General features: G+C 37.4%; 1 protein-coding gene across 4 annotated transcripts in view; it reads left to right on the top strand.

Annotated features, from left to right (window-relative positions):
- EXTL3 (exostosin like glycosyltransferase 3) overlaps positions 1 to 20,899 on the top strand; it is a 127,800-nt gene that overhangs the window by 50,614 nt on the left and 56,287 nt on the right. For 3 of the 4 annotated variants that reach the window (XM_034421279.3, XM_060693092.2, XM_087883312.1), the window contains exon 2: positions 8,844 to 8,965. The exons of the other annotated variant lie outside the window; for it this stretch is intronic. The gene's annotated coding sequence lies outside the window, so the exon portion shown is untranslated. The remainder of the gene's footprint in view (positions 1 to 8,843; positions 8,966 to 20,899) is intronic. 4 annotated transcript variants of the gene reach the window in all.

The raw sequence follows: 20,899 nt of genomic DNA, 5'->3' as shown, positions 1-20,899 counted from the left end.
CATACTCTTCCTCCTGCACATTGTAACTCTTTACCTCCAACTGCTAATGCTCCTGACTGAAGAGTTTGAAGGCTGATAAGACAATTGCTTTTAGTTGTCGGACTTTTCTTTCATTTCCTCAGCCTGCTGCTTCTTTGTTAAGGATCTAGATAAAAGAAGAGCATTTTTAAAAAAAGTATTGAAAACCATTTCGTCTCTAATTTATTGACCCAGTGACCTGCAAATACAGAATTGAAGCAGTTTGTCTAACTGACAAACGTGTTTCTTGTAGAAACTAAATTTCATTGCTTTGTGAAAAAATGGGCAAGCTGTGAGCTGCAGGCAGCCCTCAAGGCACAATTGAGAGTGCATAGTTTGTGATCAGCATTTGGTAGGAACCTAATCATTGTCTTCACAGCCTGTGTTGTTAATATATAGTTTATTTGTTTTTGTATAGCATGTTACATGAATTCAGTAATTGTTTTGTTAACCCAGGTTTAAGATTTAGCATGCTACATAATCCCAGTCCCTGTGTGGTCCAGGGAACCAAGAAATTCTTACTCATTTTTTTTCCTCTTATCAGGCTCAATTGGGAGCAGCAAATTTCTTTACTGGTATTAATATTAACATTCCTTGCTGTTTGTTTCTATTAAAAACTAGTATCAAGATTAATGGTGATACTAGCTGCTTTTTAACCCAGTTTTGGATGCCTATGGGATTAATTTCTCTTTAATGTAAAATCTTTCTCCAGTTATTTTCAAAAGGGTGGTGGGGTAACTAGTGTTTGAAAGTATAGTTTAATATTAGGCTAATATAATATTCAGAAGAAGGAGAACAGTTAGTGGCCATAGGACTTTCATATCTCTGAAGCACTAGATCTGAACTTTAAATAGAAGGACTTGAAAACTCTCTGTTCTTAACTAGCTGCCATAAAACAGGCTACTTGAGTGAAGCAAACATTAAATGCCTCTTCTGAACCAAGTCCAAATATTAAATACCTCCTTTGAACCAAGATCACCATGTTCATAAACATGTCCATGGTGATCTCATGAACATGTTTATGTAATTTTCTCAGCCTGATTATGAAACTAGTTGACCATTGTATTCAGGGATGTTCTAAAATCTTTCCAGGGTCCAACACTACATTAGTTTTCTATGGAGGAATCTCATCCAAGTTTTAACTGGGCCCAACCCTGTTTGGCATTCCTGCTGTGACAGTTGGCCAGCTATTACCCATAAATAGTTTATGCCTTGATCTATGATTGGTCTCAGCCATAGAATTCCTGCCATTTATTATTATTTTTTTTTGCAAAGGGAGGGGCAGGGTATGTTCATCTTTAAAGTGTGATAAGGCTATACTGATTTTTGGTATTGTTGTGGCAGACTAAGTGTGTTTATTATGACATCAAGCTTTTTTTGATTAGCATTCATGCTGTGAGATGTGCCTGAAGAACTGGGTTTTGCTCATGTAAAGACTTTACTCCAGTTAATATTGTAATAAATTAATCGGTATAATTCTTTCCTGAAAAAGCCTCTTAATATTTTTGAAGAAAAAGTATAAGAATGGCAAAAATGTAATTAAAAATGTATATTGGAAACATCAGTGTATTTACCAAAATCTACTCCCCTTTACCGTAAAAAGACCCTTTACGTCACTCCCCATAGATGAAAACGGAAAAAATATGGAGCCCATTGCATATTTGAGTTCAAAGACGAGTGGAAGAGATTCTGATCAAGATTATCAAGGAGGTTGGTGATTTCATTCTTGCAAACTGCAATCACTCCTGCCTGTTAATTAAAAGGCATCAAGACAAATTAAATTGTTCCCCCTGCATAATCGACACAGTTATATTTATTTTACATTAGGCATTCTTTTGGGGGAAACTCAAAATACTATAGAAACTTTTTCCAATTTCCCTCAATCTTTTTAGAGATTTGTATAAGGCATTCCCTGTATCAGCTCAGATTCATCTTCTTGATTTTAAGCAATAAACTACTATTTCCCCGAAAATAAGACATCCCCTGATAATAAGCCCAATAGGGCTTTTGAGCACATGCGCTAAAATAAGCCTCCCCCCGAAAATAAGCTCTCAGTGAAATTATTTAAATGCAGAGCTGGAAATCAGGTAAGACGGCAAGAAGAGCCTCATCTTGCTCCATGCCCCCCCAAATAATAAGACCTCCCTGAAAATAAGGCCAAGCGCTTATTTCAGGATTCACAAAAATATAAGACAGGATCTTATTTTTGGGAAAACATGGTAGCTGTATCAAAAGAAACCAACAAATCTTTTTTAGGACACTGAGTTCCAATCTTTACTACTTTCTAAATTCGCACATTGATTACAGAATTGGCCAAAAGAATCCAGCAAAAAACCTATCTCCAGATTTACTTGAATCTGTTACTTCTTTAGCATCTTTTTTAAAAATATCACCTCAGTGCCATTACATTTCCATCTCTCAACTATGATTTGGAAAATGGGCCAGAAATTGGCTGCCAGCTATTGAACAGCTGGGCTTTGCTTATTAAGCCTAAATTGGGAGGTTGATGAATTTGTCTCAGACACAGCACTGAATGCTTCCATCATCTTTAGAAATGTCTTAAAAGAATGCAGGTTTTTTTTTAAACCAAACAAACAGGCAAACAACAGCAGCAGCTCTATTTTCAGATTCCAGATTGTTTCCCCAAGACAGGCTATGAGCATTGGAAAAACTACCAGTGTATCAATTTTGCTTTTTTACTTACTTAGGTACCTGCAATCTTTAAAAATTGCTCTAGTATACCTGCTTGAAATACTAATCCTATTTGTCATAGGATAAGTTAACATAAAAAGAATCTGATGTTGTGTCACTGTTACTGTACAACATCCTAAACCTATCTGCACAGCCACAGGATGGAATCTTTTGTCTCAAATAAAAATATATTTTCTTTTAATGAATGAGAACCAAGTCTATTTGTATTAGGTCAGTGTTTCTCAAACTTGGCAACTCTTAAGATATATGGACTTCAACTCCCAGAATTCCTGAACTGGATTAGATCATGGGTGAGTCTCAGATCTACCAACAAGGCCTAAATGAATCTTATATAAATGCTTCATAAACAGAAAGCCCCAGATTTAGTCCTTCACATCTCTAGTTCAAATGACCAAATAGGAAGTATTGAGAAAGGTGATCGCTGCTTGAGAATCCTACAGAGCTGCTACTTTCAGAGCAGAATATACTAGAATAGATGGGTGCGTAATCTGATTTGGTGTTCTTGGTATTGCTGTGTTCTGCTGGAATGCTTATTGGACAAGGAGCTTTGAAACACATAGCTGATCATTTGACTTGAGCTTTGCGGGGATAAGCCAGCTTCAAAGATCTCCAAGATCTCTTTTGTTTTACTCTTGATATGCTTTTACCAAATGTCTGAATGTAGCGGGGAGTAATTACAAGACATGCGGAAATAAGAGACTTTGGATTCTAAAACAAGCATAGTGCCAAAAATGAGAACAAGAGCCGTAATCTGTTTCTTGGAGTTCATTTTTTCTCTCTTGCTCATCTTCTAACATTCTCCAGTTTATTGTGTTAGATATGCATTGCTGTAAATATCTGGATATTTAAAGTGCTGCTGCCATAGCTGTTTTTTTTAAAAAAGGCAAATCAAAAGCAACCCCAGGACCCACAGAAAAATGGAATGAAAATGCTTCTCATTGTTAAATCCATTCCCAGCCCTCTAGCCTACCGGATCTTTCCAGATGAAATTCTATTGAGAAAATGTTATACTAGGAAAAGGAGATTGTAATATTTTAATGAAAAATCTCTGAGAACCTTTGCACATTCCCTAAGTGCCCACCATCAGTGGTGGCTTTCAAAATTTTTTTACTACCGGTTCTGTGGGTGTGGCTTGGTGGGAGTGGCTTCGTGGGCATGGCAGGGGAAGGATACTGCAAAATCCCCATTTCCTTCTGATCAGCTGGGACTCAGGAGGCAGAGACTAGATGGCGGTGGGGACCAGTCACAATTTTTACTACCGGTTTTCCGAACTACTCAAAATTTCCGCTACCAGTTCTCCAGAACTGGTCAGAACCTGTTGAAACCCACCTCTGCCCACAATGTGCCTAGGACCTGCAAAGTTTGGGGATCCTTGGTAAACAGCTTCTTTTGAAATCTGTGTAGGAAAGATTGCAGCATATAATTGTAATACTAAATGCATAAGCACAGCAAGGAAGAAGCCCCCCCCCCACTGAGTAATATGCAGAAGACCACAGTTCTAAATGTACATGGACCTTTCAGGTTTGGTAAACAAAATGATAGATTAGTACATTAGTTTTTCATTATTGTTGCTTAATGGCAGGTTCTTTGTATGTATGTATATGTGTGTATGTATGTATATATATATATAGATACTTTGGAGATTGCTGTGGATCAGCATACTGCTAACAGATTTTAGAGAACAGTTTACATTTTTAAACAACTACATGGCTTAAAGCCCCATTTCTGGGTATTAATGAAAAATATTGATTTTAAGCTTTTTAAAATCCCTGATGTTCAGCATTCCTTAAGGATTATGTTCTCCCACACAAACCTGCCTGGTTGTTGCAATCTGCTTTAATTCCTCTATAATCAACTGCGGAGGGCTCCAGTTGAAGATGCTGCCTTTTTAAAAACTCATATTATGATTGTGGCTTGGTTTGCCATTTTTTTCTAGAATTCTTATATTTCTGTGTGAAAGTGAAATGACTTCAGATTTTCTAATAGAACAAATAGGAGCACTTGTTGATTTGTACAGCTTTTTTTACACAACTACTTTGCGTATTAGAGCAGTCATTTCAATAGAAAGGAATGGAATTTCTTGAGAATCAATATATAAATCTGGCATGATTTCAGTAGATGTGATTTTTTTGATTTAAACACATGTCTTAATACTCGCTTGCTTTTCCCACTTGAACATTGATTGATTGATTGATTGATTTGATTTGATTTATATGCCGCCCTTCTCCGGAGACTCAAATTTTGAGGGATTTACCCTCAAAAACTACTTCCAATGTTTTTCTTCTGCTCAAATTTATTTCATTGAACTAAAAAAATTAAAAGAGACTGTCAACAGAAATCATTCAATCCCTCTGTCTGCTTGCCAAACTAATCTAAATACATTAGCTGAATTTTAAATCAAGAGTATCATCTGTACTCCTCAAATTTGTCTGCCTAGTGATTGATGGGTCATACCTTTCATTATCTACTCTATGCATCCAATATCTTAGCTTCTTTTTCTTGGTACACAATAGCTGTCGGTTTTCTGTTCTTGAATTGCTTGCTTACTACTTATTTTTCTACTGTCCTCAGAATCCATTCTTTTTTGTCTGGCTCATTTCTTAATATCAATTTTCTAGGGTTGCTTTGTTTGCTTGGTTATTTTTTTCCAAACAGTTAACTACAGGTAATCCTTGATTTATGACCATAACTGGGACTGAAATTTTGATCATTAGGCGATGCAGTAATCAAACTGGTCATCACATGACCAGACAGATTTTATGACCATTTTTACTGCAGCTGTTAAGCAAATCCAATTAAAATGAGCAAATAGGTAGGAAGTGTTGGGAAAGATAATCTCTTCCTGAGAATCCTGCAGAGCTGCTGCTCTCCGAGCAGAATGCTCTTGCTTAGATGGCTATCATAATCTGATTTGGCATAAAGCAGGTCTTGATGTTGCTGTGTTCTACTGGAATACTGTATTGTAGGTTGGCAGTTTGCCTGCTGGCATGGAAAATCTGGAGCCACCAGACAGCCCTTCCCTACTAGATTTGATAAACTAAGAACAGCAAGGATTAAATGGTAGACCAAACATGTCTGAGTATCTTTCCCACCTTCACAGTCTTCAATGTCTGAAACTCACTGAATAATGAGAAAGCTCTAAGCATTTCTATTTTTGGTATTGCATTAATTTGAAGATTTAAGTTTCAGTTTGTCTAAATATTTCATAACATATAGTGCATCTCTCATAATTGATTTTTCCTCCCCTTTCTGCTTAAAGAGTTGACTGATAGAGTTTTTGATTAAATAAATCTGATCTGTAAGGTTTATTTGGCAATGACAGCTGTTCATTTTTTAAAAAAAATGGAAACATTCTTTTTTTAGACTGGGTGTATCTACTAGTATATAGAAATGAAATGACTCTTGTAATGATCCTGGTGTAATCACAAAAGGTCTTCAGCAGTTCACAAAGATAAAAAATCACCATCATCATATATAAGAACATCTTATAAATACAAGTTTTATTTGTTTATATCCCATCTTTATCATTTTTACAAATAATAACTCAAGACGGTCAACATATTCAGACACATCCTCCTCCTCCTATTTTTCCCACAACAACCCTATGAGGTGAGTTGGGCTGAAAGAGAATGACTGGCCCAAAGTCACCCAGCCAATTTTCATGGCTAAGAAGGGATTTGAACTGACAATGTTCTGCTTTCTAGCCTGGTGCCTTAACCACTAGACCAGGAGTCTGCAACCTTAAACACTCAAAGAGCATTTGGACCCGTTTCCCACAGAAAAGAAAACAACGGGAGCCACAAAAACCCTTCCCGTGCCTGACTATTTCTTGAGCTGCCACAAAACTAGCATATGTAGTTGAATTAAACGTTCTGTTTTCTTCTGAAACTTTTCTTTTCTTGGATTTATCCATGGTTGGCCTACTGGAGGTTGAAAAGCTCAATAAATCGTGTTGCACATTGGCAGTCGCAATGCATATTTTGAGTGACAGGGAGCCGCAGCAGAGGGGTGAAAGAGCCACATGCGGCTCCAGAGCCACAGGTTGTTGACCCCTGCACTAGAACCAGGGGTGAAATGCTCCCGGTTCGGACCGGATCACCCGATCCGGTAGCGATGGCGGCAGGTGGTTTGGAGAACTGGTAGCAAAAATCCCTGCCCCCCCCCATGCCCAGCTGAGCTGCAGGATCATCAGAGGCTTTTTTTTTTAACTTTTAAAAGCATTTTTTCTACAACCTCTTCCGATGAAAAAATGCTTTAAAAAGTTTTTTTTAAAAAGCCTCTGATGATCCTGCGGCTCAGCTGGGATCATCAGAGGCTTTTCAAAGCATTTTTTTCTACAACCTCTTGGCCGAAGAGGTGGTAAAAAAATGCTTTGAAAAGTCTCTGATGATCCCAGCTGAGTTCCCTGATCGGCAGAGAGGCATTTCAAAGCATTAGAAAAAATGCTTTGAAAAGTTTTTTTTAAAAAAAGTTGGTCACGCCCACCCAGTCACATTACCCCCCCCACCAAGCCACGCCCACAGAACCGGTAGTAACAGATTTTACATTTCACCCCTGCCATGAACAATACATGAATTATTACTTGATTTGTATGATTTTAAGTCCCAATACCTTCAGGCTTTCTCTCTCAAAAGCCTAACTGACCTTGGAACCTGTGGGGCTTTTTTGTGCGAAATGTTATATGAAATAATCTCTCAATAGTTTTTTATAATGATATTCCTTTTAATTCATTGGGATAATAGAACAAAATATTCCTTGGGTAAATGATTTTGCACAATTCATTTAATTTCCGCCAGAAGGAGAAAATAAAGTATCAATTTTAATTGCCTCCATCCCATCATTGGGCATCAACCAAACTTATTTTGCTCAGGGTTTATTTAGCATATTCCTATGCCCACAAGGACTATTGTTCACTTAAATGCTTAGTTTGCAAAGAATACAATGAAAGAAGCTGTCATGCCTGAAAGACAATGCTCAAAATTGCAGAATGGGTTGGGAGAGGAAAAAGAGAGAAAGGCTGATTAGAAGAGGTGATGGCCAACAATGTATTTGCTTGCTTTAGCTCAAAATGAAAGATTTTAAAGTTTATAAGCAACCCCACTGGATCCCAAGAGCATTCTAACACAATCTTTTTTGTTTCTCAGGGGACCGATTTCAGGTTCCATTTTGTCAGCAGCAAAATCCATTAGTCCTGAGAAGGCTCCCTTTGGTTCCTGTGTGATCCATTTGCATGTCAATTTCTTTTGGGAATTACAGAAGAGAGGATTTCCAAAAGTCGGAGGATTTAGCATTCTGATTACAGCTGCTAGGCTGACTGTCATTAAATACTGGAAATTCAGGATTTATTTAATCAGTGGACAAATTATTGAACAAATAATTATGCATGGGAGGCTTTTAATAATGGCAAAAAGATATGAGGAAGAACATTATTTTCCTAATAATACATCTGATCCAGAGATGGTTTCAGCAGGTTCTGACCAGTTCTGGAGAACTGGTAACGGAAATTTTAAGTAGTTCGGAGAACCGGTAGTAAAAATTCTGACTGGCCCCACCTCCATCTATTCTCTGCCTCTCGAGTCCCAGCTGATCAGGAGGAAATGGGGATTTTGCAGTATCCTTCCCCTGGAGTGGAGTGGGAATGGAGAGTTTACAGTATCCTTCCCTTGCTATGCCCAAACCATGCCCACCAAGCCATGCCATGCCACGCCCACCAAGCCACACCCACAGAACTGGTAATAAAAAAATTTGAAACCCACCACTGATCTGATCCTGCTGGAATTAAAGATGCAATAGGCATCACTGCTAATTTAATTTCCTTAGAATGTTTATTTACATAAATTTGTTTCCTTGCTCACAGAGTGTAGTTTGGTTTATATTTGAAGTGTATAATTCGGATTATTATCATTATCAAAAAATGCATTTGGGGGGAAATTTGTACTCAGAAAATCCATTAGTAGTGACCCTTCCTGAGAAACCCATACTTCGATTATGCTTCAAGCAAACATAGGTCACAAATAATCTGTATATTTGTCTACATGTCCACTGTGTATATTTGCTTATTTATAAATGCCTTCATTTGACTGATATTTCTCATTTATTTTGCTATTCTGCAGCTGTTCTGTTCATCATCTGTTTATGTCTTTGTGGTGCCAAAAGAGTCAAAAGGGATTCAGATTAATCTTTCAGATTAATGGATTGGAGGCTAGTTTGGGGTCTTGGGCTGCAAAATTTGAAGGTAAGATGGTATTCTGTCATTGCTGGCAATTTCCTTTACTTCTTTTTTTTCCTTTTTTTGCAAAACGATCCAAACTGTTGAATTTTTTGTGGGAAAATGTGTATACTTACTCGAAATGCATCTTTGCAAAAAGTGTCTTTCTTTTGGGTTCTCAGCATTTCTATCCTATTTGCTCTGCTTTTAATGATTATGGCTGCTTACAGTCTGTATAAGAAAATTGCTCAGACTGCATTTGTATAATTTATCTGCTGGTCTCTCCTGTGCCATATAATTGTTGCTATGTTGTTTGGGTAGAAAATTTTTGAAAGCTAATGATGTAATTTTTAAAAAAGGATTTTTTTTAATGCAAGTCTTCATAAACAGCTGATTTGACAGATATAAAGTAAAGCTTCAATTTAATGGACCGTTTGTTAATAGAGACTGGATGTACATTAAGCCCAAATGCCCATTAAATCTAAATTTATGTGAGTTGCAACAATTTGTTCATTTGAGTAATGACATGTGGCAGATTAATGCAAATACATAAATTATATCATTTACATCAATGTATGTTATGTATATAATTATGTAGTGAGGGCAATAATATAAATTACATTGTTAATGTGTACCATTGTATGATTTATACAGACAACATAAATTTATAAAAATGATGAAACTTGTCTGGATTACTGTAGAACAAAGAACTTTATATGTAAAATGCTGAAACATAAAACATGTGTTCATTGTTTCCAAAATTTACTAACCAAAGGTTCATTAAACCAAGGTTTACTGTATATGGATATATATTTGTGTATTGTAATTAACAGTGTGTTTTAAAAAGGTAATAGATATTATGATTTATAGACTAGAATATAGTTCAGGTGATCCATGCACTATATATACTTCCATAAGTATAAATGAATATAATTTGTAACTAATTAATTATATGAAATAATTAATTTTAAATAAATAAAATCTGGATATAATTGAACTAATCATTACAAATTTGAATCTCAAGGTACATTGCTGACTAAATTTATGGTTTAGGATTTTTTTTTAAATCAAGAACTCTAGCAATACAATTATTTTGCCTTCCAAATCACCTATTCCTGCTTTATCTGTTCAGTCTTCCTTGTTGATTAACATTCCATGGGAGAGAGCTCTTTCCCCTTTGGCTTCCTCAATCCATAGAAGAAGAAAGTTGTTTTTAGGGGAACTTAGGAATTTACTAGGAAGATCATCCTTTGAAGAATTAGTGTCGAAGTAATTAAAATATGTGATTTATTGTGAAGGGCATCTATATCTTTTCATTTTACTTGGTTAGTAGTATATCAGAGCAATAGTATAATTTCTGTTCCTTCCACTTATTTTAATTCAGATCCTCTCAGTAGTTTTACCAGGTTCATCTCCTTGGATATTGGTGCAGCTATTTATAGGCTTTAGTGCCACCTTTACTGCACTTAGGTAAAGGTTCCCCTCGTATGTATGTGCTAATCGTTCCCGACTCTAGGTGTGGTGCTCATCTCCATTTCAAAACCGAAGAGCCAGCACTATTTGAAGACGTCTCCGTGGTCATGTGGCCGGCATGACTAAACACCAAAAGTGCATGGAACGCTGTTACCTTCCCACCAAAGTGGTTGCTATTTTTCTACTTGCATTTTTTAGGCACTTTTGAACTGCTAGGTTGGCAGAAGCTGGGACAAGTAACGGGAGCTCACCCCGTTATGTGGCATAGAAAGATGCAAATTGTAATCTTCGAACATGAGAATTTCCTTAGCAGAGGTCATATAGCCATGAAGTTGTATGTGCCTTATCTTATTTAGTTCTCATTCTTAGCTGCCTTATCACCTAGCATCTATTTTATTCAAAATTGTATTTTCCTGAGCCTATATAACTGCAGCTCTACAGTGAGGGTGTCCATGTCAGATTCAAAGCACTCTTGTTTGCCTCAGATGAGAATACAGAGTATCATGCTCCGAATTTCATTCCATTTTCCTTTCCACTTGATTTCTATTGTTCCCCTGTTTCCCAGTGGTCAGTTGATCTTTGTAACAAATCATATAACATGAAACATCTCCAGCTATGTCCCTGATTACTTCCGTGTGCAGTTTAATGACTGAGAGCATTAGCAGAAAATATTTGCTAACACTTAGTTCATTTTTATAGATTTATATGTCACTGTCCATACAAAACATTAGGAGTGGTGGCGGGTTCCTGTATACTGAATTCTTATTTGTTTGCTTTGTTTGTACTGAATTGTATTTTGAGAAAGATGCAGCAGTCTAGTGCTAGCTTTACGGAAGTGCTAGTGACAGAAGGACAGTGTCATTAAGTAAATGTCAGCTGTGCTTGTTTGGTTTTGTGTTCCTTGTTAATAATTATAGAGAGGAAGCTACCTATTTCCTCCTCTTTGCCTCCCCCCCCCAAATGGAAGTGTTTGGAAGCCAGATGTTCTACTCAGGACAGAAGACAATTGCTGGCCTTGAACTGCCAACTTAAAAATTACAATCGTACATATGTTTCTCTTGAGGCATACAAGTCATCCCAAGTCTATGGTTCAAAACGGAAGGATGAAGTTAACTAGAATTACTCTCATTTTCCAATTTGTTACAACAGTGGAAGACCTGTTGTGTTTGTAACTGTCGTAACCATATATATTTTAGAAATAATATAATACAAATAAAAATACATTTTAGAAAACAGAAGAAGAAAAAACCCTGTATACATGTATACACATGCTAGACTAGGGGTCTGCAACCATAAACACTCGAAGAGCCACTTGGGCCCGTTTCCCACAGAAAACAAAACACAGGGAGCCACAAAACTTGGGTGGGAGTGGCCAACTTGACGTCACTCACTCCCACCCAGTCACATGATCTCCCCCAGATAACCCACGCCTATCTAGGTTTTGTGGCTCCCCCGTTTTCTATGGAAAATAGGTATCTCCCTCTCTCTGTCTCTCTCCCTCTCTAATCTCTCTGTCTCCCTCCCTCTCTTTCACCCCTTTCTCCCTCTCTATCATCCTCTCTCTCTATCTCCCTCTCCCTTTCATCCCTCTCTTTCATTTCTCTTTCTCTCTGTCTCTGTCTCTCTCTTTCTCTCATCTTTCTCTTTTTCTCTCCCTCCCTCCCTCCCTCTCATCTCTTTCTCTCATCTCTTTTTCTCTCTATCTCCCTCTATCTCCCTCTCCCTCTCATCCCCCTCTCTCCCTTATCTCTCTTTCTCTCTTTCTTTCTCCCCACCTCTGTCTCTCTCTCTCTCTCTCTCTCTCTCTCGCTCGCTTGCTCGCTCCCTGTCTCTATGTCTCTTCTCACTCTCTTTGGAAAGCCCTGCATGCTCTCCTTGGGGCTTTTCATTACCCATTTTTCTTTCTTCCTTTTGGAAATCTGGGCTGGGTGAAGAATGAGCCAACCCGTGGCAGAGGCTTCTCTCCTCCCCCTCCTCCCCTTCTCTTCTCGCAACCCCCTGGCCAGCTGTGGTGGTTCTCTGACCATGCCATTGCCGCACAGGACGATGGCTCTTTCATCCCTCTGCTGCGACAGGGTGGCAGGGAGCTGCAGCAGAGGGCCCAAAGAGCCGCATGTGGCTCCGGAGCCGCAGGTTGCCAACTCCTGTGCTAGACAGATCACATTTTCCATCTTTCATTCTCTCAACCATCCTGTCTTCCTAACCAAACTGGAAGTTTGGATTAATAAGAGTTTTGTTTGTCTTTTTAAAAGTCTGAATCATATAAGCAAAGGTTTCTAGTTCTCATGGCAGCAGGAATGCATCTGCCTGGGAAAGTCTCTGAATCCAGTGCAAGTGGGACTTCTAATAATGAGATGAGTAAGATTTGTTTGCTCAGCATGGTTTCTCATCTCTTCACACAACTAGCAACTGCACAGAATGTTTCTGCAGATCACATTGCAGCTCTATTATTTTGATCATATTTTTTTCCCAAAGAAATAAAGGTTCATTTGTATTCATTGGAGTTAAAATTACTGTGTTAAATAGCTGTTACTGCAGTCATTATGAGCTGGCCTGACTGCATCCTGGGGTCTAAACGAAGCTGGTATTCTTGTGAAACCTTTCATTCCTTTTATGGTTCCTGCTTACTTCAGAAATCCTTTCAGCTCAAAAGAAATGCCGGTCCTACCTATCGACTAAATAAAGAAGCTGCAGGCACAGAATAAAGTGCAATAGGGCAAGGACTCTGGACAAAGATCTTGGCTTCCCTTCAAAAAATTTTATTTGAAGAAATCTTTGATTGAACAGAAGAAATAACAGAATAGAGTAAAGCAGTTTTTAAGACTTACATTTTGGTCATGATGCCCATTATTCAGGATATATACATGGGGATTAGAGAAGGCACAAACAGAACATAGGGAAAAGGCTTTAAGGAGTAGAGAGCCTCATAAAGATAATTTAATTAGCAGACCACCTGATATATGTAAACATATTGAGAGGTAACTTGAAACTTGACTTTTGGTCTGTCTCCAGCCAGCTAGTCACTAGCAGGGTCATTTATCACAGGTCATATTTCAAGGTTTGTAAAATAGATGGCTCTATGTCAGGGATTGGAATGACTTGTCAGATGTCCCACTAATTATTATTTGTCAGGCCCCCAAATGAAGAAATGTGCATTTGGGATTGAATTAGGTATTCATGTACTGTGGTGTACAGAAAGTAGTGTAGGTACATTATGAGAATTTAAAGAGAGTAAAGGGAATGTTATAAAGCCGCTGTCCTTTGAGCAGCCTGTGAGTCTTTGTGGAATAGAGTAATTTTACTTGGGATGAAACACTACTGTACTAAACCTTGGCATTAGGACAGCATGAGAGATAGGCCTAAAAGAGGTAAAAGATAAAAATGCAGATGAAGTAAAATGTATTCTTGAACAGGATGAATTGGAGGAAAGGGAAGCATCTTTGTTCCTTTTTGTAATTCTCTCCAGAGTTTTGTACAATTTATTTGTTTATTTTCCCAGGATACTGTGTACTTTATCTCATAGGATTAATTTTTGATGACTTTAGAATAATGAGATTCATTTCAGATGGCTCAGGTTTTTGGAGGCCTTCCCACGCTCTTAAATCAACACTGGAATAGAGTTCTCAGTATATAGCACAACCTCTTCATTAAAATGTTTGAATACTTTGTCCCCAGTTGAGAGTAGTTCTTGTATCATCTCTAGGCAGTGTAAGGAATATGTAATACTGTATAACTGGAACGTTTATTTCAAAGGTAAGCTTTGAATCCCTTGGGCTTCATTTTACTTAGTGATTTTTAAGATTTGTCTATTGTAACATGAACTGCATGTACCTGCCTTTGAATAGTATTCAGAATCTTCCAACTAATCAAAACTGCTGCTGCAAAAGTTTTGCTAGCTAGTTTTGCTATCTTATGCTTGCACCATCAATGCTAGCTATCACCAGCAGCTGTGGTGACGCAGTGGTTGGAATGCAGTATTGCAGGCTTACTCTGACCACTGCCAGGAGTTTGATCCTGACCAGCTCAAGGTTCACTCAGTCTTCCATCCTTCCGAGGTCGGTAAAAATCAGGACCTAGATCAGGGATGGCTAACCTTTTTGCCGTTGCGTGCCAAAAGCGGGGGTCATGCGTGCGTGTGCCCATACCCATAATTCAATGCGCTCCGCTCCCCGCATATGCTCCCCCTGTGCGACCCTCGCTTTTGACACACAATGGCCCGGTGGGCCCATTTTTCACCCTCCCCAGGCTCCAGAAGCTTCCTTGGAGCCTGGGGAGGGTGAAAACTGCCTTCCCTACCCCCCCCACCCCGAGGCCATCCGGAGGCCGGAAACAGCTCGTTTCCTGACTCCTGGTGGGACCGGAAGGCCGGAAAATCAGCTGGCCGGCGCACGCATGGACGCTGGAGCTGAGCTAGGGCAACACTTGCGTGCCCACAGATATGGCTCCGCATGCCACCTGTGGCACGCGTGCCATAGGTTCACCATCACGGACCTAGATTGTTGAGGGCAATATGTTGATTCTGTAAACCGCTCAGAGAAAGCTGTAAAACACTATAAAGCAATATATAAGTCTAAGTGCTATTGCTGTTACTATGTCAAGACAGGACTATCCCAGCTCAGTCTAAAGTGATGAGTTACCTGAGATGTGGGAACTTCTGTCTTTTCCAAAATATCTGACGGTTAATGCAAGCTGATTTCAGTTTCCTAAAACATATATTAGGACAGTAATATAATAAGAATAGATACTCAAAAGATTCAATGAATTGTTTTCTTGGCTGATTAGTGAGAATCGTTCTTCCCTAATTTATACATTGAAGAGAATGCTACTTTTGTTCCTACTTTAATAGTAGGAACAAAAGGAGTCTGGGTCTTGTGAGCCTATAATCCCAGTCACAACTGGCAAAGATCCCACTAGCACACTTTGTTGTACCACTCCTGAAACCTATTTAACAAATTTTGAAGATCTTAAACTACCAATTTATACAACTGAATTTTTTGTATGAAATTAAGAGAAAAAGTTAAGGGAGACATTTGGAATTGAGCAGCAGAAGATAGAATTTGAATGTGCAAATGATGAACGTATAATTTAGCAATATACATTATCAAAATGTATAAATTTTCATTGAAATTTGAAACTGAAGAACAACAAGTAAAAAGGTATGATAAAATGGGCTAAGAATTTTGGACATAATAAACTGATGGAATAGTGGGAAAATATGTGTTTAAAAGGATTGAAACTTACATCAGTCTATAATCTAAAAAGTTTTTGTATAAAATGATGTATTATTGGTATATGACTTCAGAAAAATAGTCTAGAATGTATAAAGTTACTTCAAATTTACATTGGAAATGTGAAAAATATGGTCATTTTACCATGCCTAGTGAATTTGTAAAAATGCCAGAAATTTCTGGGTTCAAATAGGTGGAAAAATTGGACTGGAATGGAATATTTGGCCAAGTGGGATTAGATACACAAGGAATTTGTCTCTGATGCAGAAACTCTCAATGTGCATGCAAAGCAACAGAGTAATCATCATCATCATCATCATCATACCAATAAAAGGGGGTAATAAAGAAGACAACAAGGATAATAATAATACTACATCCATACAACATGGGTAAATACACCTAGATATTAGACACTATTGTGAGAATTAGATATTCAGCACAGTGATGGCATGAGGGAAAACACCGTCCCTTTTTCTACGTGTTTTGGCATGCAATACCCTATAGTGGCATTCTGAGGGGAGGAGTTAAAACAGTTTATGTCCAGGATGTCAGGGGTCTATAGATACTTTCTGAGCCTTCCTTCTAACTTGCACCATATACAGGTCGTCTATAGAAGGCAGGCTGGTTGAATTGTTCTTTCTGCAGTTCTTACTAGCCAGAGTCTGTACCTGTCCTGTTTAGTTGCTGTACCAAACCAGACAGTTATAGAAATACAATGACAGATTCAATTTCAATGGCTCTGAAACACCCATAATGGAGGAACAATTAGCGAAGATAACAGAACTAGCAAATGGCAAAACTAACTTGACTGATCAGAGAAAGATCAACATGTACATTTATCAGTGACTGGACACCCCTGAGAAAAATGAACTTGACATATATGGGTTTGAGGATTAGAAAGGATACCAGCTTCTTTACATCAGTAAAGAAGAAAATTATGATATAACTTTAGAGAGAGAAGGCAAAATATAAATATAACTATAACCATTGTCAAGAAGTTTGGTAGCGCCTGTTTATAATCATTTTTTTCCTTTTTAAAATTTTCTATTTTCACTATTTAATAGCTTTGTTTATTTTATTTTATTTATTCCCTTATTTTCTATAGTTTATATTCTTCAAAATTTCTTAAATAAAAATTATATAAACATTTTAATGTTTTATCAACCTTAGCTGGATTAAAACAGAAATAATTCAAAATCATTTTATAATTATTATAATTATATCAGTCTTGAACAATATTCATTTTAGCTAAATATACCTTTCCTGTTAAGCTCAGTGAAATTTTAACTATATATTTACAATAGTGTTCATTGTGATTAAAAATGAATGCTTAAAATCATGAACAGAATTTTGTTGATAATACTTTGGACTTTATATTATGTTTTTAACTGGGCATGTTAGCTACCCAAAGCCTTAACTGATTTGGTTGAGGGACTTAATTATGAAAAATAAACATTTCCCAAATATTTAAAGGAATTCAAACCACAATTAAACCACCAGTTTTTACAGATTTCTATATTAAAACCCAAGGAAAGCAAATAAAGCAAATAGGATTGCCTCATTGACATTATTAAATAATTCCTGGATAATTATGTAAAATGTACATAAAACATATGTATGTATATATGTATGTATGTATGCATGCACGTGTTATTGATAAAACGTAGTATGTCATCACCATATATGGACAGCTTATGGTCATTTTCAACCATAATTATAATTTAAAATAGATTAGTGATTCCAATATCAATTAAGTTAAAAATAAAAGATGAGTGACACTCAGATATCATTATTTTAACAGGGGATATCTTAAGTGAAAATTCCATTTGTAATAAAGGTAGCACAAGGAATAGAATACCATTTTATTTCAGTCAATAAAAGCAGGAGGAAATCCGTATTTAGGAAAATGTGGAAATTCAGTATAGCAAGAAAATGCTATAGGTTTTTTTCCCCCCTTGAGCTTTCTCTTCCAGGCAGCTTCTGCATTTATTATTGAATACTGAGATTTCTAGTTCTTATTAACTTTACATCAAAAATGCTGTTTTGGGGCGGTGGAGCTCAGTGTTGCTGTTCCAGATGGTGACTGCCAAGAGATCTAAGGGCTCTTGAAATCAGATATTGATGCTCAGAGCAAACTGGCTTTTCAAAATTAAAGAAACAACACTTTTTAAAAACCACCTGTTTTAGACAGTTTTATTCAAATGTTAATATTCTAAATACTTACATCACAGTAATATTAAAATCCTCAAAGGTAGCATTGAGAATAGTAATAGTGCAAGGTGATTTTGGCTTATTCTATTTTAAGATTTTCCTTTTGGAGGTGTTTGTATGTGCTGGTGCTACTTTACTAAATTGCTGTAGAATTTTGCTTTTATTACTGTTTTTTGTAAGCATGGAATGTGAAAGAGAACAAACAGTTTGCTAAAAATTGCATTAAAAATGTTGCTCGACAGATGGGCAACATATACATTTAATAAATAAATAAAAATATTTGGTTTTGCACAGTGCAGTGGTTTGAATTCATTTGCAAAGGGATGTTTTGGAATGCCCCGTTGCATGAATGTAGCATCTTTTTAAAGTAGCCTCATCTTTTTCCAGGCTTGCATGGCTGTTGTAGAAACTTCTCCCTAGCAGTCATATGTTCCTGGATATAGAACAGTGATGAAATTCAAATTTTTTTATTACTGGTTCTGTGGGCGTGTCTTGGTGCGTGTGGTGTGGCTTGGTGGGCATGTTTTGGTGGGCGTGGCAGGGAAAAGATACTGCAAAATCTCCAATCCCAGCCCACTCCAAGGAAGGATACTGCAAAATCCCCATTCCCTCCCCACTCTGGGACCAGCCAGGGGTGGTATTTGCCGATTCTCTGAGCTACTCAAAATTTCCGCTACTGGTTCTCCAGAACCTGTCAGAACCTGCTGGATTTCACCTCTGATATAGAGGTTCCTGCTTTAATGAGTCACAGAGATGTTTCTATTTTCATGTATTATGGAATGCCTCTTTTTAATAAACTCTGAACTACCGCACAATCTTATGTATGGTTATAGGTCTGCTTCCAATAATTCTCATGCTGCATCAACCTTTTAATCTACCGAGATGGCCAGTTTAGATTTTTTTTTTGTAAACTTTTGGGTTTTTATTGTTGACATAATGAACAATAGCATCTTTCATATTTTTTAAAAAAGTCTCTGTGTATATGCCCTTCATTTCAAATTTGCAGACTCATCATCCTCTATTCACTTGGAAACATGGTTGAATTTGCCAAGAGATAAAAGATGCAGAATCAAGTTAGAGAAAGTATATGTTATTTGAATGAAAACTTTAAAGAACAATAAAGATAGCTTAAAAAAAAAAAGCAATGTCTAAGAGCAGGATTTCCTTTTCCCAGTATCGAATGTCTGTATTTATTTCACAGATAAACATACCGATATAGAACCCAATACTGTAGGATGCTAACACTGTAGTCCTGATAACCTAGTAAGAGAAGCAAGGATGAAGGACATAATAGCTTGAAAAGTAATATTTTGTGGAATAGAATTGGGTAGGATTTATTTATTTATTTATTAGATTTCTATACCACCCTTCTCCCGAAGGACTCAGGGCGGTGTATAGCCATATTAAAACACATATAAATATACAAAATTTAAAACAATTTAAAATTGAATATATAAAAATTTGGCCCATAGATTAAAACACACATACACCCATTCTAAAAATCGTATTAGGCCAGGCCGGCTTGTTGGAACAAGAGGGTCTTTACATAAATGCAAATATGAGTTTGGTTTCATTTTTTTTCTAGGTTAAACTTTTATTACAATATCTAAGTAGAAAAGGAAGGCCTTCTGAACAATTAAAGAGATTCCTTTTATTTTTCCAGTAGGATGCAGCGGAGGCTGACCCAGGAAAGACACTTGTTAGCCATCAATAACTGGCAAAGAATTTTCCCTTTCCTGGGATCTTAGAAAAACAATGCTAGGCATAAAGAGTGATATAACTGATGAGTGGTGGTTTGAAAAGGTGAGATCAATACCGAAGGAACAAGGAAGGACCAGTAAGTGAGGAAACTCTTGGGGTAATAGTGGTTGGGCCACATGGCATCCTGTCATGATTAATGCAGTTATGGGAGCAGGGCAGTGTCAGGGGGAAGAAATAAACTTATTACAACGTGGTTTAAGTCCTGTAGTAACAGTGAAAGAACAGAAAAGGGCCAAGCCCTTAGGAATGGATGTTGAGAAAGCCATTGCAAGTGTTATATGTGAATAACTGCTAAAGTAATTGCCCTGGAAATCTGGAAGTCATTTTTCTGTTGCTTCCATACTAAGATAAAATAACCTTTATTGTCACTTTTTCTGTGTACACACTGGCATACATTAAAAATGAAATTCTGATGCCCTCTCTCAAAAGAAAAAAATATATACTATATACACATACATACACAGACACACACACATATCCATAAGCGGAAAAAAGTCTTGAGAGACTACTATTACTATTACTTGAAAGAGAATTGAATTGAGCAACATTTTTCCTATTATGAATATTATCGTAGTGTGGTGTATTCAGCAACTCTTTCAGATTGGTTCTCTTCCCGAAGAGGCAATAGATTTGATTTGTTATGTACTTGGATAGGTGCAATTATAGAAGCTAGCAAGGAGAAATAGTAGTGCTCATATCGGGGATGACTTGGCTACAACAGCCTCCTCTCTGGTAACCTCCTGGTTAGAGTATTGCACTGCAGTTTATCTTTGCACTGCCTTTAAAGATGATTTAGTGACTGCACCTGTGCAGAATGCAGTAGCCAGCCTGCTGTCTGAAACATACTTTATTGACCATGTCATACTGATCCTATAGCATTCAGGATTAATCAGTGGTGGAATTAATTTTTTTTTTTACTACCGGTTCTGTCAGCATGGCTTGGTGGGTGTGGCTTGGTGGGCGTGGCAGGGGAAGGATATTGCAAAAACTCCATTCCCACTCCACTCTGGGGCCAGCCAGAGGTGGTATTTGCCGGTTCTCCAAACTACTCAAAATTTCCGCTACCGGTTCTCCAGAACCTGTCAGAACCTGCTAAATAGCACCCCTGGCATTAATTAATACATGTGTTGTGCCTACATGGCATTCAAGTCAATACTGAGTTGCTTACCAACCTGTTTTTCACAGGTAAGATTAAAAAACACAGCGATGTACAATGTACGTGATGATGCCATTGGGCGACTTATTTGCTTTATAGATTTGCATCCCAACATGGGATGCAAATATATAA

Source organism: Pantherophis guttatus, chromosome 1 (genome assembly GCF_059756535.1).
Source record: "Pantherophis guttatus breed Tessera chromosome 1, ASM5975653v1, whole genome shotgun sequence".
NCBI lineage: Eukaryota > Metazoa > Chordata > Lepidosauria > Squamata > Colubridae > Pantherophis > Pantherophis guttatus.
This window is presented reverse-complemented; position numbering and strand designations above follow the sequence as displayed.